This window comes from Amblyomma americanum, chromosome 6 (assembly GCF_052857255.1).
Source record: "Amblyomma americanum isolate KBUSLIRL-KWMA chromosome 6, ASM5285725v1, whole genome shotgun sequence".
In the NCBI taxonomy this organism is placed as follows: domain Eukaryota; kingdom Metazoa; phylum Arthropoda; class Arachnida; order Ixodida; family Ixodidae; genus Amblyomma; species Amblyomma americanum.
In genome coordinates this window covers 57228988-57249299 of record NC_135502.1, presented here as the reverse complement: position 1 = coordinate 57249299, position 20312 = coordinate 57228988, and the positions used below count along the sequence as shown (strand labels likewise).

General features: G+C 47.3%; 1 pseudogene across 1 annotated transcript in view; it reads left to right on the top strand.

Moving 5' to 3' along the window:
* The first annotated feature begins 774 nt into the window (after positions 1-774).
* LOC144093532 (uncharacterized) overlaps positions 775-20312 on the top strand; it is a 62665-nt pseudogene continuing 43127 nt past the window's right edge. The window contains exon 1 of the transcript XR_013306298.1: positions 775-994. The product of XR_013306298.1 is annotated as an uncharacterized LOC144093532 (transcript). The remainder of the gene's footprint in view (positions 995-20312) is intronic.

The window sequence follows — 20312 nt, the reverse complement described above, 5'->3', positions numbered from 1 at the left end:
CCCAGCCAACGTAGTACAGCGTGAACAACAGGGCAAAACACCAAGGTAAGCACTAGCAGGACGAAGCGCTTCGTGCTGTGGTCTACCTTCGTGTTTTAATTGTTCTGTTCTCGCGCCTTAAAAATAAATGATGAACCGAAACCGACTAGCCCTATCAAAAGAGCATGTTGTCTTAAAATAGTAAAGCGATCGTTCCTTTCTATTCTAACCCAGTCTTATCACCAGCCACGCCTATCACCTTTTATTCGCGATGAAAACGGCGTGTGTTGGCTCCTGCTCTTAAGCCAGGAACTAAGCGCGCCACGTCCGTGTTTTCTCACGCTATATATAGCACTGCGTAGAAATGTACTCCAAAGTAGTTCAAAGATCAGCTCTGGCGAAAATAATTTCAGTAGGATTTAAGAGGTGGAATTTAAAAACACTATAACAGAATCTCTCAACTCAGCGTATGTATTAAAGGCAATGCTCATGAAGGCAGTGCAGATGTGCTAGGAAAACATGTTCAGAATAACCGTTGCACAGAGAGCTGAAAAAGGGGAAAACGAATTATTTTCCTGGGCGTTAATTACTTTGCTTGAAAGTTTCACCCGACTTCCAAATGCCGCGGACGGGGCGGTCCTTCGCCTCCCGTCAGAGAAGCTGTTCGTAGCAGCTCTGGGCGATTTGATCGCCGAGCGAAGTTCCCGCGGCCACCGCAGGGGTGCACCACTGGGACGGAGCCGAAACCGCGGTCGACGGCGCTGACAGCAATAGCCGAGAAAGCATCCGCGCTGGTGCGGCTGCTTGGGCGCTCTCCGCTCGCTCATCTCACGAGGCACTGGGTTGTCTTTTGTGTCTTCGAACGCCGGAGGATAACAGAACGCCGCGACGCGCGCTTGCACGGATTCGGTAGTGCGCTGCTCTGCGATGTGTTGTCCTCGCTCCAGCAACGGCCGCATCGCGGTACGCCTGCGCTGGACGGCGCTCGTGCTCGCCCGTGTCATCGGTTTGGCCGGTGAGTGCACGCCGAAGCCACTCGCATGCTGTGCGCGCGCTGACACGTGGTGCTTGTTCATCTTAGAGCAGGCGACAGCGCAATTTGCAGAAAAGTGAAAGAAAGCCTGTCTATTGATCAACGTTTCAACCAGAGGACTTGTAATTTTTCTCTTGTTTCTCAGACGATAAGACTTTAAAAATTGGGCTTTCTTCCCATTTTTTAGTTTGGTTTAGTTTATGGGGGTTTAACGTCCCAAACCGACTCAGGCTATGAGGGACGCCGTAGTGAAGGGCTCCGGAAATTTCGACTACCTGGGGTTCTTTAACGTGCGCTGACATCGCACAGTACACTGGCCTCTAGCATTTCGCCTCTATCGAAGTTCGACCGCCGCGGCCGGAATCGGACCCGCTTCTCTCGTGTCAGCAACCGAGCACCATAAAAACTGAGCAACCGCGGCTCTTCCCATCTTATGCTCAAGTATAATCGTTCTGTCAGAAATACCATCGTTCCTGCTCCCTATCCACCACGGGTATACTCATTTACAACAGGCGTAAGGTGTATGGAGACCTTTCAACTCGTGGATATAGTGTGTGCATTGCGTGGGCTCTTGTTTGCTGAACAGACTTGGTACGTGCTGAGGTAAGGTCCTTGCGCGGAGATGGGTACACAGTCATCAAGAGGGTATAGGAGTACCGGTGCTCTAGACTTCAGAATCCAACGCGATTGTTCTGCGAATGGAAAACTTTAGGTATTGAGAGGTATGTTAAGTTAGATTCGGCGGGTTCAATTATATTGCGCTGCAGCCCAGTACTGAAAGTATGCCATGTAGACTAACTGTTCGTTCAACCGTGGTCGGTTTTTGTAAAAGTGTTAACTTGCTGGCCGCTTCATGTAACATCTCCAACTCTAATAAAAAAAAAGAAGTTAATGACCTGTCAATGTGTAAGCATCAACAACTGTAAAAAAAGATCTTTGGTGTCTTACCCAGGAAGTTCTGGAAGGTGCAGTAATCTGTACTTCTATGACTATAGGTGAGGGTGATGTAAGGAATTCCGTTTACGAACACATTTTTTTTTGTTTTTTTTTGCGCTAGGCGCACATGATACGGGAGTACTGTCTCATGGCTTTGGAAACGGTGATGAATTCTGAGAGCTATCGTTGTTTGAACAGGAATAGCGACTCACAGCCCACTCCAGGCGCGAGACAAGAATCCGAACGAGCAAAGCCACCACCGACTGCGTGTTACCTGAACTAACTAAACTGATCTGCAGGTTAATTACCTCACCCACTTCCGGGAAAGGGACACGCACTGAATTGGTGCTGCCATACAAAGGGAAGTTTGCTGCACGCATAAAATAACAATAAAACATGAAAAGAAAGGGTTCAGAGATGTATTTCATAGCAAACGAAAATAAAAGAGACTACAAACAATTGTGTCTAAAATTATAAAAATAGGGCCGCTTATGCGCGGTAATTTCAACTTTTCGCATCGAACTCGAACCAAACTGTTGCGTACTCTTACAAGTCGATTTACTCAGCGCAAAGTGCCCAGTGAAGTTTACTTGGTGTTCATCTTACCCAGTCGCAGGAAAGCTCTACTCTTTAAAAACGAAATGTTAGATAACGTGGTCTTCTATGGGAGTTTACAAAGGAAATAGCTATTATTTTGTTATAAACCGTTCCGTTATGTCGAAGTTTAATTCGGGTTCAGAAATAATGAAACGGAAGAACAAGCGAAGTAAGTGAACGAAGGAGCCGAATGACCATGATATCAAGGAAAGCAGAAGACAATGTTAGCTCCTTTGAATAAAACATACGCAACAGCTCTGGACACAAACATTTTTCAACGGTAAAGAGTTGATAAGCGCAATTTTTTTTCATATATTGTAAGATTTCACTATAACAATCAATATATCCGCAGATATCCCGTCGGCAGAATTTTTTGCTCTTAACATTTTTGCAATCGTCAAAAGCTTTCCCGATTGGTTTTCTATGGCATTCTTAACTGCTCGATGCTGGCGATGGAAACAATATAAAAGAAATATTTTGCTACATATCGGAAGAATGAACAATTACCTTCAATATTTCTGTGCCAGTACCTTGCAGTTTTCTAATATTCAGATTTTTGTCCAAGAATGTTTAACATGTTCGAAATTCAGGAGTGTGCTATGTCGATGACAGATCCGCTTGAATGGAGTATAGGAAAAGGCCCTTCGCCATATTAGGGGACGAAATCTACACCCGCATGTAGGGCGCAATGCTGTAGGGATCGAGGAATGCTTCGAACTTTTGGTGCATGGCTGCGGAGAGGAAAGGACAAATCTGCACTTTAACTGCTATTTGCGCACGTGCACATTTGCGTGTGCGTAGTGGTGATTCATAGTATTCATAGTATTCATGATTCATAGTATCGCCAGTCGAGCGTCGTACGACCTAAGACCGCCGCTGATAACAAACATGACATGGCCTTGTGCAGTCTTTGCCATAAGTAACCAGGCTAGACGATTTGCTTCGAGGTCGTATATTGAAGCTATCATGCCAGACCTCAAATTCTAAATCTCTGTGTGGTGAGGAGAACTCTTGTCCTCACCTTCCGAGAACTTTTCGATCTTTAGGGAAGCCGTAAGGGCTCTGCTATTCGAATGAAAAGCAAACCGTGCAGCCTGGTTATTTCTGGCAAACGCTGTACAGGAAAGCTCGCAACACCTCAACGCAATGGTGTGCACAGCAAACTCCCAGCTTCCTGAGAATGTGCTGCACCTATAGCAGTAATTTCACTGTTTCAGTTGAATTTAGTCTCCTTCTTGTCACGAATAATTTTTTCTTGTGGGTGCCATACAGCGAAACTAGTAAATAATATTTCAGAAAACACTGAGCGGAGTTGCCCATCGTCTACCATGTTCATGCAGACAAATTTTGCCTCCAGTAGAAACGTTGATTGTTTTTGCTCTTTGTCGAGCATAATGAGAACCGTCGAAGCACAAGGTAATTTCACACGATCGCTCGGATGCTTACTTGAGAAATCTGGGCATTTAGTAGATGTCACTATTTCCAAAGAATGTGACACTGTGTGGAATGTTCCGCGTCCTTGTAAAAAGTGACAGGGTTTTAACGTAGTTAAATTGAGAAGACGTGCGAAAGCATGTGTTTAGCCTGGCTGGCTCATGGTTTTCTTTTGCTAGGTAGTAGGCACATCTGACCACGGTATACACTCAGGTTAGGCGCTGATCGTGGTTAAGCTGATCTGATCTGTTCGCGCCGCAGATGTAGGTTGATGAAGACGACGATGTGCAATGCGCATCCCCCATGTGGGTATGTGCCATGTTCTAAGAAGAAGAAAAAGAAGAAGGAGAAGGAAAAGAAGAAGAAGAGGAAGAAGAAGAGGAAGAAGAAGAAGAAAAAGAAAAGAAAAAGGAAAAGAAGAAGAAGAAGAAGAAGAAGAAGAAGAAGAAGAAGAAGAAGAAAAGGGAAAAGAAGAAGAAAAAAAGGGGGAAAGAAGGAGAAGAAAAAGGGAAAAAAGAAGGAGAAGAAAAAGGGAAAAAGAAGGAGAAGAAGAAAAAAAAAAGAAAAAGAAAAAGCAGGAGAAGAAGAAGAAGAAGAGAAGAAGAAGAAAAAGAAAAAGAAGAAGCAGAAGAAGAAGAAGAAGAAGAAGAAGAAGAAGAAGAAGAAGAGAAGAAGAAGAAGAAGAAGAAGAAGAAGAAGAAGAAGAAGAAGAAGAAGAAGAAGAAGAAGAAGAAGAAGAAGCGAGAGGGTGTGTTGCAGTTTAACACGACGCATGAGTGACTGCGGCGATAGCATAGTGCTCTCGTGCAGTGGCCAGCGAAGCTGATCTGTTCGCGCTGCCGCCGGTTCGAAGCCCATTCGCTTCAATATTTATTTTATTTCTGCACCCTTAAGGTCATGCAATTGCCACTAGATTCTTGGTTGCGTTTGACCGCATGAACTAGTGTTTTCGCACTAAAACTTACCCGCTGGCCTTTAGTGCTAGGAACCTAACAAAATGCCTTTAAGGCGCAAAAATATCTGTTTTCGATCAAAGCAAGAAATGGCGGCTGAAACGATTATAGAGGCGATAATGACCGCCCTTACAAAAATTTCTTTAGGCAGTCTATAGACTGTCCATTAACTTCTGTCTATAAAGTCTATAGACTCTTTGTAGACAAACCCTAGAGAACAGTCTATAGGCAATGCAGATCCTGTAGACAGTCTATAAACTATCGATAGATTTAGGCCATACACTTTTAGTAGACTTTTATCTTTGGTTAGTCTACAGACTATGAAAGGACGAAAAGAAGTATTAATAGGAAGGCTATTGAGTTTATAAGAAGTCTATAGATTGTCTTTAGACCATTTTTGTAAGGACGTGACCGTGTTGCGACAGCTGTGGGGGCCTTGTCGCAAACTGTCTCAAGATGACGAAAGCGTACACCTCGCGACACGACTAATGGAGTATTCCAACCGGCGATCCAGAGCCGCTCTCCAATTCCGCAAAGGAGCAAGATGTCTGGGAGAGTTCCGGCACCATACCGTCGCGGTGCAACCAGGATTGAGGACCTGAATACAAGTCACCCATTGAAACACGCTCTGCGGTTTCGCGGAGCAAGATAACCTAGTCCGGATCGTCTATTGGAATACGCCGTAAAGCAAACGGCCATCGGGTTGCGAAAAAAAAATTACGTTCAAAAGAAAAGCGTTCATTGCGCCGCGGCAAGCATTTCTGGGACGCAGCCACCCTTACGTCCATGATTCGCAGTGCCGAGAGCTCCAGTTTCTGCCAGGCGCAGTTCTCGGGCTTGCGTGCATAGTTTCCTAGTGATGTTTTTAGTCGCGCCTCTCTCCGAGACGAGGGGAACAAGAGCAGGGGGCCAGGGAGAGGAGGGTTATTTCACCGTGCGAAGGATGCGTGCGGAGGAGGAAAGCCATTATAGCAAGCTCCCGCGCGCTCTCACCATCGGAACTGTGTGCTGCTTCAAGTTGACGCTCTGAAGCGCGATATACGGCGGTCGGTAATTACTGCCCCCTCACGGCCGTTTTTGCCAGCGTCGTCAAGTGCTTTCTGCACGCATTTGCGTGCATGTGTTTGCAATAAAAAGCAAAGCGCGATTGTGTGGAAACGAAACAGCGAAGCGCCGAAGGACATGCTGAGAATCAAAGAAAAATTATATATAACGTAGTGACAGATGAAAGAGGACAGCCCCCTCCCTCCATGGTCGAGGATAGTGCCCGCCCCCTTTTATTGTCACGCTAGCAAGTTCATGGGAATCAGCGGACGCCATTGACTGGAAGGGGGTCCTTTGACGGGGAAAAAGCCACATCGCTCTTGAGTTGTATCCGAATATAGTCCTTGAATATTACGCTCCGCCATTAGCAATTACACTTTTAATGTTCTTAAAAGAAAAAAGCGAAAGTAAAAATTTTTATGTCAGTATACAGCTGTTGGCAAATTGCACTTATCCACGAACGTTTCTCGTTCGCTAGCGTGAAACGCAAATGACAGCCGGTGCGAGAATCTCTAGTACACGCTTGCAGTTTCTCTATAGTGGACAGACAGTAATCGTAGTACAGTCCCGGCCATAATATTACGGAGCACGCTTCGGTGATTCGAACTCTCGCCACACCTTCCCTAACGCAAATTAGGAGGTGCTTCTTACACAGCTTAGCACACGTCACTGACGCGTTCGCGTGTGAACAGAAGACACACTAATATCTCCTCTACAGAACAACGTGAGAAGACGTTGAAAAAATTTTCACGTGAGAAAATTTTCATACGCTGAAGCATGCTTCGTAATATTTTGGCCGCACCTGCACATGCTAGACGCGAAGATGAAGCCGCTTGTCATTGTTGTACTGGTTACATGAGCAGTGGAGATGGACAATTAAGAACCCTTTAAAAAATGCGTTCGATGTCACCTATTTGTTCCCTGCTCTGGCACCTCTTCAGCATTAATTACTGAGCTCTTAAAAGTTTTCCACAATACACGTTTCGCTCCTTCACAAAGTTCTTGCACCTTATTGAGGTCGACTTGCCGCAAGCGAACCAGAACAAAAACGCTAAGTAATGCGTGATTCTTGTATTTAGACGCGCACGCCCAACTTCAAATGGAAGGGCTAAACAGCACTGTGTTCACAGCCCCGCCATTAATTTTTTGCGTCCTCAGCGGCTGTCTTTGACCAGTGCACCGCGTGTTCCGAGGTCTGCCGTCTCGCAGCTACTTGGAGCATAAAAATGACCTGCTTCTCCTGCTCAATACTGTCTTCTGAGATCATACGAGTCTTTTGCACTTATTATATTTTTTCATTCTACGGGTACCATTTTTTTCTTGCTGCTATTGTATACACCGCATACCCGATGCTAGCACCTTCATTTCAATATGTTTATATACTCAAAGGTAGCACTAAGAACGTAAATTCTCGAACCTACCAGAGATGAGGCTTTCCGTCTTGCAAGGGCAGACGACATCTTGCAAATCAAAGCTGTAATACGTAATGGCTGGCTAGTTGGTTGTGTATACTTAAGCGCCTGTGTTTGCGTCATTTTCTTTCTTGTCAGTGTTGCTACTGTGCTACCAAAGCCGCGCAAATCTTCGGAACTAAATCTATTGTCTGTTGTGCTGGCCTTTCGCAAACTCTCTTGGCTCGATTCTAATGACATGCCTTTGAGTTTTGTGGCACTTCATTATAGTAATTTTGTTTTGATGGTTTAGGGTTTCTCAGAGAGAAATAAAAAGCGCCTCGCGGTTTGTCAACAATCAGAACGCAAGAACGACCAGCCCGTAGAACCCGTTAGCAGTGGTCTTCACGGCGCAGTTAAATTTTCCTTTCTCTCACCAATCGTATCATCTCAATGCGCTCGAGGAATCTGCTGCGGAATATTTCCCAGCCACTGTGCGGCTCTGTCCGTTCCTTTCGTGAAACGACTGCGAAAACCTCTCTTCTTTTTCGGAGCCTGCTATCAGCAGTGCGCTAAATGCGTACGGTGCACATTCGGGTTAAGTACGACGAGGGCAATACCCTGCCTCTCCGCTCCCTACACCCAGCGCCTTGCACAACCGCTCCTCCACACGAGAGCGTCGGGTCTTTTGCTAACAAGGTTGCATATCCGTTATTTATTTTGTTCTATTGAGTTTAGAGCCTTTGCAAGCTTAGGCCGCGCTATGCAGTCCGCTACATGCCCGGAGGCGCTGTTCTTGGCACCGAAGAAGAAAACATATTGCGCCACCTTGTTATGATGCTTCGCGTGAGCGGATCGCCTGACCTGAGGCGAAAGAGCACTGATTCTGACATTTGGTGTCTTGTGCTTCGGCGAACCGTCTCGGGTACCTTGCCCCCCGGCACGCGGCGCAAAGCCGCTGAAGCGAGCAAACATTCAGCACAGTGAAAGCACTCTCACCCCGGGCGTGTCTGAAGAGAGAAGGTTGTTGTATTCAGGGGAGGCGGGCTGAGCAAACAACATGGCTGCACAAGTGGCCGCCATGGTCTCGGCCCCACATCAGTCGAAGGGATACAGGTCTTTTTCTCCTTTTAGACGACTTTATATATGCGTGATTTTATTTGCTCATTCCGCCGTTGTGCGAGATATTCGGACGTATAGCCTCAGCGGCTTAAAAAGGATACAATTCTTGTACGTAAGTTTGGCGGAAATTTATTAGAAGATTCGTCCCACTAATCATATAATTAAAACTACACGAAAGCTCATCTGCTGCGCACCTAACAACTTGAATTAATGCTCACTCAACGAGGAATAAGGTGCATCATTCGCTTCACAATAATATGGCAATGATAAGTTGGTTTTAGCATTAACACTCTGCAACAGTCTTGAGCATTGAGAAACGCTGTGAAAAGGAGGAAGCAGGTGCTGCTATTTATGTCAAGGCGCTTAGCGCTTAAGGAGAACGACAACCGAACGAAAACGAACGCGAGCGCTTTTCTCTTGTCGTCGTCTTTCTGCTTTCCTTGTCCCGACGTGAACATAAATGTACAGGGTCGATCAAAGTTGCCACGCCACACGGTCTGCTTTCAAGCGCTATAGTCGGTCAGTTACGACACCCTCGAAGCCCCAAAATCTCTATAAAGGATAGAATAAGTACCATTCTCACCTCTGAGAACCTTCACACCTTTATTTCTATCATAGGTTGCAGGATATGCCGCGGAAAGCAGACCATGTGGCTTGGGAACTTCTTACCACCCTGCACACTACCAACCAGCCCGACCGGTAACTTCTTGAGTTGTTACTATGACGTTTCATAGCTCTAATCGTCACCTTGCCAACGTCTTCTGTGAGTGTAATACTGTTGAACAGCATAAAAAGCGCTAGAAATGCAGCGCTAGAAATGCATCTCAGCATCTACCACTTCTGAACCCGTTCTGAAGTTCTCCGAGTACTCTATTACTTTCTACCCATGACTGCATTTTTAATTTCACCGCCCTGCATCGTCAGCCTGTATATAAATGATGTTATCGTAATCGGTCGGAAAGATTTGATGTTCGTCTTATCACCTTTGCCTTTATAAATCAAATTCATTTTACTCTGTTTCTAGCTGTGCAGAATTTGCTTATTTGTTATGACTGCCTCCAATGCTTTTATCAGCGTTTCCTTGCCTCTTGGGCGAAGTTCATTAATTAACTTGATTGGAATTTCATCTATTCCTACGGACACGCATTTTGAAATATTTGCTTCCGCCTTTTTCCAGTTAAGATTGGTCAGTTCTAAGCTGTTTTCTAATGTGCAATCGTGTGTTGCTCCCTCATTTCGGGCGATTACCCTATCGTCTTTCCTAAATGGCTCAGCTATCACTGACGCAATGTAGTTCACAGTGTCATCTCCCTCTAAACATTTTCCCTCAACATCGTGAATCTGTTCCTGCGGCTTCACCATTCACGACAACATTTAGCCCCGCCGCTACCACGACAAATTGCGCTCTGCAACATTCTTAGAAAGTTCGCTTTTTGTCTCTCTCAGTACTGCGTCCATAGTCCTGCCTGGGAATGCCCCGACTGCTACCCGGTTATCACCCTTTACACGCTCTATTATAGCTCTTTTGCACCTACTCATATTTGAGTCACCACCGATAAGCACTTGGCTATTCTCTTCCTCCATCCTAACTTCCGGATTATTATGCCGCCTCTTATTTGTGACTGCGACCTCATTCCTGGAAGTTAGCTTGTTCCCCTCCTCTCCATCGCCTCCAGACTTCCTAGCTGCCACGTGTGCGTAGCTGTTCCTGTCTGAACCCGCCTGACCTAACTCCTTATCGCTGTCCATGCCAGCGCAGGCCCCATCCACGTGGCTGGCGCTGGAATGTCCGCCAATGTGGCTTCGCTTGGCGGTGTCAGCCATTTCTGCATCCAACAATTCACTAAGCTGCTCTTGGAGTTAGCGCTTCTCTGCCCTCTCTACCTGTAGCTCTTTTTCTAGAGCATCCATACGTAACGCTAGACTGGTGTTCGCTTCGTCAGACCTCTCCAGCCGTGCACCTAATACGCGGCATTTGCACATAAAATCCACGCCTGCGGCCTCCTCTACAGATTCGAACCGCGTTTCCTTCAAATTCACCGACGCCTCACTCCTTGCATTTAACCTTCAGTTGCTTGACCATCTTAACATCACTCTATTATTGCTACCACAAAATGCTAGAAAAAAAGAAAACCACTTGCAACCACGTGCTCGAATAAAATTCTGCCTACCGCAAAAGCCGAACACCTAGAACAGAAATTCTAACTACTTGTCTAAACCAGTTAACTTACGAATGAGCCCTGCAAATCTATAGCTGCCGGCCCGAAAAGGCCCGGCCGTTAGGGCACTGACCTGTTCTTTCGCGAGCACTTCACCTAACTAGCCTAGATCTAAAACTAGCCTGAATCTAAACTCTGAAATATATTAAAGGAAAGAACCCATCTGTTTGTCGCAGTCACGGCTCTCTCGCAGTCGTCCGTCCGTCCGGTCCCGGTCAACACGCGTAATCCGAGGAGCACCGAAAACAAGCGTCCGCACCGCACGGCTGTCAACTGTCAGCTTTCTAGTGAAAACGACCTCTGGTGGCGATACCTGCTTTCATTTTTTTTCGCTGGAAAGCTGTTTTAGGGAACTCAACCGCGATGACCATCGCGTCATCCGTCACAACGCAGCTACAACGCAGCATTAATGGTCCTCACGAGGCCGTCGTCTTTGCAGCTCAGAGCGGAGGTCGCGACTCAGGGCGTGCAGCTCCTTCGCCATGGAAAAAACATGGAACCGTCGGATCAACCGCAGTCAAAGCTAAGATGCAGCGCGCTCGTAAGCGTGATAAGAAGTGTCGGCAACGGCAGAACCGTGTGGAGTACACCCAACAAGCCTTGTGTGGCCAAGGGACTAAAAAGATCCCAGTCCACATTACTACATCGCATTCGCACGGGCTCTGCTCGTACCCCTGCGTGGGTCTATAAGACGGGCCTGGCATCGTCTCCGCTGTGTTCCACATGTGGTGTGTGCGGTGATATAGAACGTTGTCTTATGTGCTGCCCAGTGTACAACGCCGAAATGTGTGTGTTGTTCGCTTCCCTCAAGAATACAGGAGCCCCTCACAGTTCCCTTCAGGGCATTGTCTACCCGCGTGGAAAACAGTCGTGTTGAAAGGAGGCTTCATGACTTCTTTCAAAGTTCCACCAGGACTCAGATGTGGACTCCAGATGGTGACAGAGGAGTTGACTAATGACGTTTACAGGTGATTGTGTTTAGAGCCATGCAGATCAGTCATATGTGAGAAATGTGCCTGGTTTGTTGTCCATATTCAGCATTTAGGTGTCGCTACGGTGGAGCAATTTCCGGCAGATTCCGCAAGGCTAACCCCACCAGCAGCTGCAAGAACCTCAACCTCTCGACAACGGCAAAATGCAGCCGTACATGATGCGGAACGCAAAGCTGCTTGGTGAAATCCAACATCATCGCCAGATGAACGCAGCTTATTTTCGGGAGTATCGCAAGCGTAAGAGGGAAACATCTGGCGAAGTTGCCCCCGTCGACGGAGCCCCCGCCTTTTAAACGTGCGCTAACGGACGAACAGCGTTCTCGCAAAGTCAAACATAAAGGGGAGCGCCGTTGCGCGGATAGCTTAATTCGCACCCATTGCCGATGTAGTTTTTCTTGACGTTTTCTAGCTCGCGAAAGCTCCGCCTTAGTCAAAGTAGCCCCTCTCTCAATAGAACGAGGTATAGTGTTCAATCGCTATAAACCAACTCGAATTAGTTCACAGTGCCCCTTGAAGCTGTCTTTTCCCTTTTTTCGACAGCTGATGAAATGCACTGACACAATAAAATTCAGGTGTAAACCTAGAATCTTCTTACCTCGTAGCTCACTGTGCCTATGCGCAACGCCATCTGTAATGCACTGCCAGCGGAACCCATTTGAGGCCAAGTCGAGAAGAATCAATCGTCACAGCGGAACGCATTTGTGCATTCTGTGGCTGTGTCGTCCCGTCAGACCGGAAAGATCGGTCGATGGGGCTTTGCGCGGACGTTCGCCACTTGGTTAGCGTTCCGCTCGTCTGTCGTGGTGGTCGTCCGATGCGTGCGTCGGGCCATCGAATCCGAAGAACCGCGAGTGTCTAATGTTCCGGGCAAGTCGTGCGTGTAATTCGCCGAGCTTAATGGAATTTGTTTCCCCGTCGGAAGCGATGCCTTCCTCCTCCCCACCCCTGATTCCACTAGTCAAGCACTCCCACGCGCGTCGAAGCAAATTGACCGTGGGCCCAACGGTCGATCGTCCTATACATGTCCGAAAAAGCGTCATCTCTGAGGACGACGTTGGGTCGTGGTCGCCTTCCTAGCTCGGAGTGACTCGTTGCCCGAAGACACGTGGATATCTTCGGCATTGTTATGGCGCTACTCAACGTTTACACAGACAAGAACGACACATACAGACAGGGCGCAAACTATCAACTGATTTTATTGCGTGGGAAATTCGTTTTATATGAATTGTTGAGATGAAAAGACACAAAAACAAGTAGCTTCATGGAGATGAGTAGTCTAATCTTCTTCTGCTGACAGGCATGCGTAGAGGACGGAATCTTTTCACTTCTTTAAAAAGTTTATCTCTCGCTTCGTCAGCACTACCGACGGGTCGCTTACGCAAGTGCCTTCCTTCTCAGGAACCGATTACAAACCAACTAGGCCCATTTGAAGCTCTTCTTACACGTGGATACGTTAGTGTGTTGATGGTAGGAGTGCCTACCAAAACTGAAGGTTCCTGACAAACCCATGTTTGTCGTTTATCTACACCACACAAAGCCGGTGTTCAGGTGAAGTGTATAGTCTTTGCTGTTTGGAGGAAGTGTCGCATTAGTGCGCTTTGTCGTCGTTTGTATATCGCAAGGATACAAAGCGATTCGGAAAGCCTCCCTTTTATCGAATGAAAAGGGTAAACTGCGCGAAACGTGACAGCGTTAAGGATAGCTCGTGTCTCAGTAAAGACGGCGTCGTCGTCGTCTTTGCCGTCGTTGACCGTGAGCTAAAAATCCCCACAGAAGCAGCCTGGGAGGCAGGTGAGCCACCTAGGTCACGTGACCTTGTGGCATCATCACAACCTGCCCACAGGATTGTGAGCAAACTGCCCACCGTGCCAGGTGGCAGTTAATAATTGGTCGCAAGATTTTTGCTCGGGAAGAGCAACCTAGATCGCACAAGCCCCCACCGGTGGCAGCACCTGCCATCTCAGGGGCGCATCGCTTAAAACGCTGCACCACTGCGCGGGGGGGGGGGGGGGGGGGGGGGGTACGAGGACGCCCAGGGATCTATGAATGTAAAGTAGAGAATGACCAATACCGCACATATGCGCATTAACCCATTACCGCTATTGCGTCATACCCTTAAGGCGGAGTTTAAGTGTCCCTCCAATTTTCGAGCTTATCGCGTACTGCTGGTAATTCCCCGATGTACATTTCTACAGTTCCAGTTACCTTTAGTTGCCGTTAAGTAACACTGTCACAGACTGATGTAACGTATACAACCACGACTGCTTTCTTTCGAAGAGCATTTATGCAGAAATGCCGGCTGTTTCGCGGCGTTCAGGTTAGTCCTTGCGAATAATTACACCGATGATCATTTTTTTTACATTTTAAACATCTACGTAATTTATGATATGCCATCAGATAAAAAATTACGCAGAAATGCGAGCTAAACACAGAAATTTAAAAATAGTACGCGTTGACATTTTGGCATTAGTCATCGACGGTCCATGCACGTTTTTCCTTACCGCGCCTATTAAAGGCTTTCAATCTGAACCATTGTGCGAACAATCCTGGCTGCTTCTGGACAAGCAACGGAATTTAGTATGTTTAAAAAAGGCTCTACGTCAGTTTCGGAGTCGGGCTTTTGGTCAGCCATGTGAGGGGGTATTTTTAAGCTTCTCACAAAACCTGTCAACATGGAGCGATCGCGGAAAACACGGCGCCCAAGGTAGTGTCGTCGTCTCGCGCTGACCCTGTCTAGCAGCGACGGTGTTCTTGCCATATTGCATCATTGATACGCCTTCTAGATGCAAGTGCCTGCAGCTTTGTGCGGAAGTATGACGTCCATTCGTCTTAGTTTATTTCGAACAGAGGTCGTTGGACCACCCAGCCCGGACTATATCGATAGGTGCCCGTCTGTAACCTCCGTTTCCGCCGTTACCGATGACCATCACTTCTTTCCGGACCTCTCTTAAGGTACAGGGCATGTTTGAACGATTCGGTACCACCAGTAGTGTAGCGGATGCAGTTTTCTGCAAGACGGCCCGAGGGCCCACCTTGGCAACGCACTGCGAAGTATACTGTAGCCTAAAACCCTGCGCGAGAGCAGCTGTTTTTATTTATTTATTTATTTTTGCTGAGTGGAAAGTTTTTATGAAGAGTCATTTAACTTTGAAGGCTCACTGTTGGCATAGGAATGCAAAGCGTATTTTCTAGATTTTTATCCTTTTGTTTTCTGATTGGATATGTTTATATTTTTGTGACTGTTTGTGCGAGACTGAAATATTTCCAAAGATTTTTGTTTTTGTTTCCAAAGCAACGTACAGGGTTTGTGAAGAGTCCCCATGCAACAGGGTCTGCTTTTTAGTGGCATATCCTGCCTATTATGATAACAATAATGAAATCAAAGTTCACAAAGGTGAGAACGACACTTCTATCCTCTATAGAGATTTTGGCCTGGGAACTTCTGACCGACCCTGTACATTCTGTTTTCTTCTTTCCATCACTGAGAAGGGAATTCTTCTAGCTATACTATGTTGTCCCGCATAAAGAAAAATATTTAAAATTGAGTGGAAAAATTTCTATGCACACCACCCTGAAATCGTCTGTCTTCCTGCGGTAAAGAAGGAAATAATGCGTGGAACATATTATACGACTGCGTTCTCAATTTCTTGTGTACGCTTTCCCCGTATTCTTTCTCTCTCATGTCCGCTTTCTTCTTACCCGCACATTTTTGCCTACGTACACGTCACGTTGACAACAAAAAGGCTCAATCGAATTTTCCTTCCTCGCTATTTTTTCCTCACCAACGCGACCTCCTCCATTTCGGGGGGAAACCGGTAGCGCGGACAACGACGGCAACGTCGCGTCGCGCATCGCAATTTGTAAAAGTGGAGCGCACGCACATTACAGGATGAAAGATCCGCGACTCCCGATCCCTGTTCCCGCGAAAGGAAGGGAGGAAAGAAAAAAAGGGGAAGCTCGCTTTTACAAATACTTCCCTTCCTCGCACTCCCAATTCACACTCCCGGCCGCCTGTGACCGCTCCGTTCGAGCTGCGTCGTAACGACGTGCTGGGAATGACACGGAGACTTTTGCGAGTCACCGCGCCGTCTGGCGGCGGTCAGCTCCATTCCTGCTGACCCTCGCGACACAGCTCTTCTGCCTTCCTTCATTCCCTTGGTGTTTTTCCCTGGCAAACTTTTTCTTCCTTTTCTTCACCGTCGTTCTCTCGCGTTCCTGTAACGTCCTTAGAAAGCCTGAAATGCGCTTCGTCTTTTTTTTTTTTTGAGGGGGGGGGGGGGGTGTTTTGTAACATTTGCCGGTGTGGCAGAGCTCGGTCTTATTTCGTATTCGACCCAAAGCGTGGCGCGGAACGCATACTGATATTTTCCACTACAGTGCCCAGTGACCTTTACGCTTGCCCAGTTCCCGTCTATCTACCTTTTTAGCAAGCGGTAACAACTGCGCTGTAGAGCCGTCCGCTTACAAGACGAAGGATGCGTCAATCCGACCCTGTATGCGGGTGGTACTACTTTTTATATTATCCCCCTTTTTTTGGAAAATAAATGAGCTTCTTCTCTATTATTTATACGTCACAATACGGTCTCATTCGTATTGTTTTTTTTTTGTAATGCGGCAGGATAAAAACCTTCTCGAAAAAAAAAAACCTTCACTTCGTTAAACTAAATGCGACGTAAGTGCGCTAGCACAATATGTATGGACCAGTCGCAGAAATTACTTACGACTGTCCTGCAGTAACGTAAGCGCCAGCCATGGCCCGACACGGTTTCTGCCTTTCCTCTCGCCTGCACCTGCCGCGAAACCGGCTTTCCTCCTTCACCAATGCACCACCAGGTTTCACCAGGACACATAACAGCTTTTTCGGTGGTGACCCACCCAGTGCTAGCGCATGGAAAGGGAAGGAGGACTTCCTGCTCTCCACTTTGCCATCCGCAATCTCTCGCCTGTCACCCTCCCTTCGTCTTCTCTCTCCCACTTGCATTTCCCTCTCCGCTGATAGTGGAGAGGGAATTGCCCCCTCTCCACTTTACCTCCTGCCAGCCGTGGCAGGTGGAGGCTTCACCCCCAGACAGCACAGCTTTTTCGCTTGCGAGACATCTAGTGCTAGCGCACTGAAGACATGTTGGCCATAAGATTTTCCATTGGTTTAAGGCAGGTAATTTTCACAGAGTGGATAATTCACATTGGCTGGACCGAAGTGACGTCACATCCGTCAAAGGAATCGACAGTCTTGTCAACAAGTTAGGTAATATTAGGTGTCCCCGTCAATTTTAGTCCCTTTTATACTGCGCTACAAGCTTACGGCAAAAAGTACGGAAACTTGTGGTGTCGCGGGCTCAAGAGTAGCTTAGACAGAGTGCGACGTTAACGAAGCTATTTAACAGAAATAGAGATTTCCAACAAGCACGTACTATTCTGCTGTGACGGGGAGGGTACGGGGCCCCGTATGGTTGCGAGCAACCTATGTTTCAAAAGCTGTTTTCACAACGTTTTCACTCCGTCATCTCCGCTCAGTAGAATGTGCCCAGCCGTTATTACAGGCGCCTAAGTTATCTCAGTAGCTGTCCAAAATATCGTCGCGAGGTTTTTAGCGGTTTTTCCCCACGCTTGACGTGCCTCACGGCTTCATGGTTGTCCATTTTTAAATTACATGCGAAGGCTATCCAACGGCCGTAGTTTTTCTCGCTGAATAAATTCACTGGTGAATAATTTGAGAGCGCTAGCTCATATTAGCTTGTTCCATTTCGCGTCGTCGTCAGCGCCCGCAGCGCCACCTGCCTCAGGTGGCAAATGGCAAAGTGGGCGTAGAGAAATCCTCTTTCCACTTTTAGAGGACTGGAGTAAGAGAGAGGAGGGGGTGGGAGGCGACAGGTGGTCTAATGACTTGGGTGTCCGGTTCGGCTGCAAGAAGTGACTGGTTCGAAACACACCGCCGGACACGGGCGGCTACAAGCACCACCCAGCCCGGTGCCCGGCGTTCTTAGTGGTTTGCGCTCGGCTGAAGCTTCGCTAACTCCCCTGTGCCCGTCTTGGGGCAAGCTCAGCTACAAACACCTCATCCTGCAAAGGTGGTTCGTGTTACCGTGTTCACACGAGGGTTCAAGTTCGTACGCCGTAACTAGAGTGTCTAAGCGAATGCACAGGTCAGCTGTCACTGCTGTAAGCAATAATTCTAAAGAAGTTCACTTCAGAGCATCGTTGCAGCCCTGGACAAATCGAGATTCACCCCCGGCTGTCTGATTTCACAAGAAAAAAAAAAACATCACGCTTCTAAAATGTTTCTTTGCTGTGACGCCAGAGCTAGCGCTCAAACATTCGCGTTACGCGCTCGTAGCTGCCTTGTGATTCTTTTTTAGGGGGGAAGGTTTGATCATTAGTTATTCGATAAATAAACGGTACATGTGCAGGCAGGTTTCTCAGATGCAAGGAAAGGGATAACCCTGCCTTACCTGGTGGTGAAAAGGAAACGACTGCAAAATTATATTTAAGCTACGCAACGGGGAAATGGTACATTAAAGAAGGCACATATTGAGGTGCAAGAATCGGGTGGGCGGTGACATGGCACTCACTTCATTTTTGCCGATGGCGAACATTTTACGGGACGACAGATATTCAGAGCAGGGTAACTTGGCATATATGAATATGTAATTCGTTGTTTAGCAATTACATGGTTACGAGCGACATGTTTTTCGACTAACGCACCTAACAAGTTGGGCATGCGTGTCTGAATCGCTCTGACTGAACAGGTTTTCACCAAAGTGCCTACGTCTAATTGAATAACCGTGTAGTCCACGTCCTTGCATGGAAGTGAAGTCATTCCTCTATAAGCAGCGAGGCTCATTTGAACCATTCTTTTCAAAGCCGCAACTTGGGTGGCAAAGCAGTGTCCCCATTAAGCTGTCAAATGGTTACGAAACACATGTATAGCTATATTCTTCTCTTTCAAGCCGAGCTGGAGTCCAGAGCTAGCGATAACTTGAAGAAATTTAAGTACAAAGTTCCAGCTCAACACATTCCTAAAGCAAGTAGTCAGTCTTCAGCGCGTCAGATTAGATTCTTGAAAGCTAAACACAACCGCTCTCACAGAATACAGGCGTGCAAACAGATACCAATGTGGTGCTCGGATTACGCGTTCACTCGAGTGCAGCTAGCACTACGTACACTGGTACGCCGCTCCAATCAACGGGAGGAGCTAGAATATGCAGGAGAGCGGGCGCACGTGATAGGCAGACGTGACTTGCATTCCGTTCTTTGCGGATGAGTGCCAGTTCTAAGGAAAGGAAGCAGGGCAGAAAAGTTAAGACGGCGGGCAGGGGTGCCGGAGATGAAGCAGACAGGAAGGCTTGTGAGGGCCGATCAATAAGCCCAGCCCAGCTAGGTTTAGGAGCGATCAATTTACTTGAGCAACTGCCATGAATCATTGCTGAGAGCCACGGCTGCTACAGTTGTAGTTTCTTAACCCTGTGTTTAGGGCATTCGCCTCTCATATCGTGGCAACCTGCCTGTTCGTCTATTTGCGCCGCAAAAGTGAACAGCGCTTCGGCGCATGAGTTGTCAGTGCTAAGTGCGGCAGGATCGGATGCTATCAGACACGGAGAAACCGCGGGCGTTGTGGCGCTGTTTTTTTGATGCCGAGGCAAACGCTATAAATAGATAAGGCGAGATTCTAGCGTTGCCATCTTCACCTGTGTGTGCGCTGCGCTATAGTTGCAACACCCGTGCGAATACCACCCAACGAAGTGTTCTTGCTGCCAGCTGCATATAGTTCACGTTTCGAGCTTCTAGTTCCCAATACGCAGAGGCGTCCAGAAGCACAAAACGTAGAAGAGGAAAACGAAAAATTTAAAAGTTAATTGCTTATTGAGGCAAGAAGTGCAGTATAGAAAAGGTCCAGCGCTTTCTTCGACGGCTCGTAGATGGTGGCATCCGCAATCGGTTGCAGGTCAACTGATTCTGCTGCTGAACGTGTGCCGCTTTAGCCTGCCTGTGTTCTTCGAGCTGGGAAGATTAAGGTGCCTCTGTCATCCACTGCTTTTCTTAGCTGGACAGCGCGCTCGGCTTCCTTCTCTGCTATTGGTTGTTTATGGGCTGCCGCGTTCAGCCGCGTTCAGCCGCTTTCTTTTTTTTTTTCTAGGGAGTGCGTTCAGCGTCTCTCGCTGCATGCTTTCACTGTTTGGCGAGCCATAGCGCTGGCCCGCCACTCTTCAAACAGTAGCCGCCGCGCTGGCTTAGTGGTTATGATGCTCGGCTGCTGACCCGAAGGACGAGAGTTTGATCCCGGCCGCGGCGATCGCATTTCGACACAGGCTTAATGCCAGAGGCCCGTGTACTGTGCGATGTCAGTCCAGAGCCCTCCACTACATCGTCCCTCATAGGCTTAGTCGCTACGAGACATTAAACCCCATGAAAACAAAGCAATACTTTTAATAAAATTAAAATTTTCAAATTTTTTTTCGTCAAAATTTCGGTTGGTTCCTGAATGAAGTGCAATAAAAGTTATGTTACTAATTATTACCGTTAAAAAGACACAGCCAAGGTTGTAACCCCCTGCGCATCTCGCGAAACCGAAACTAGAAGTTTTCCGGCCAAATAAAAATTTCTTTTTTTGTATT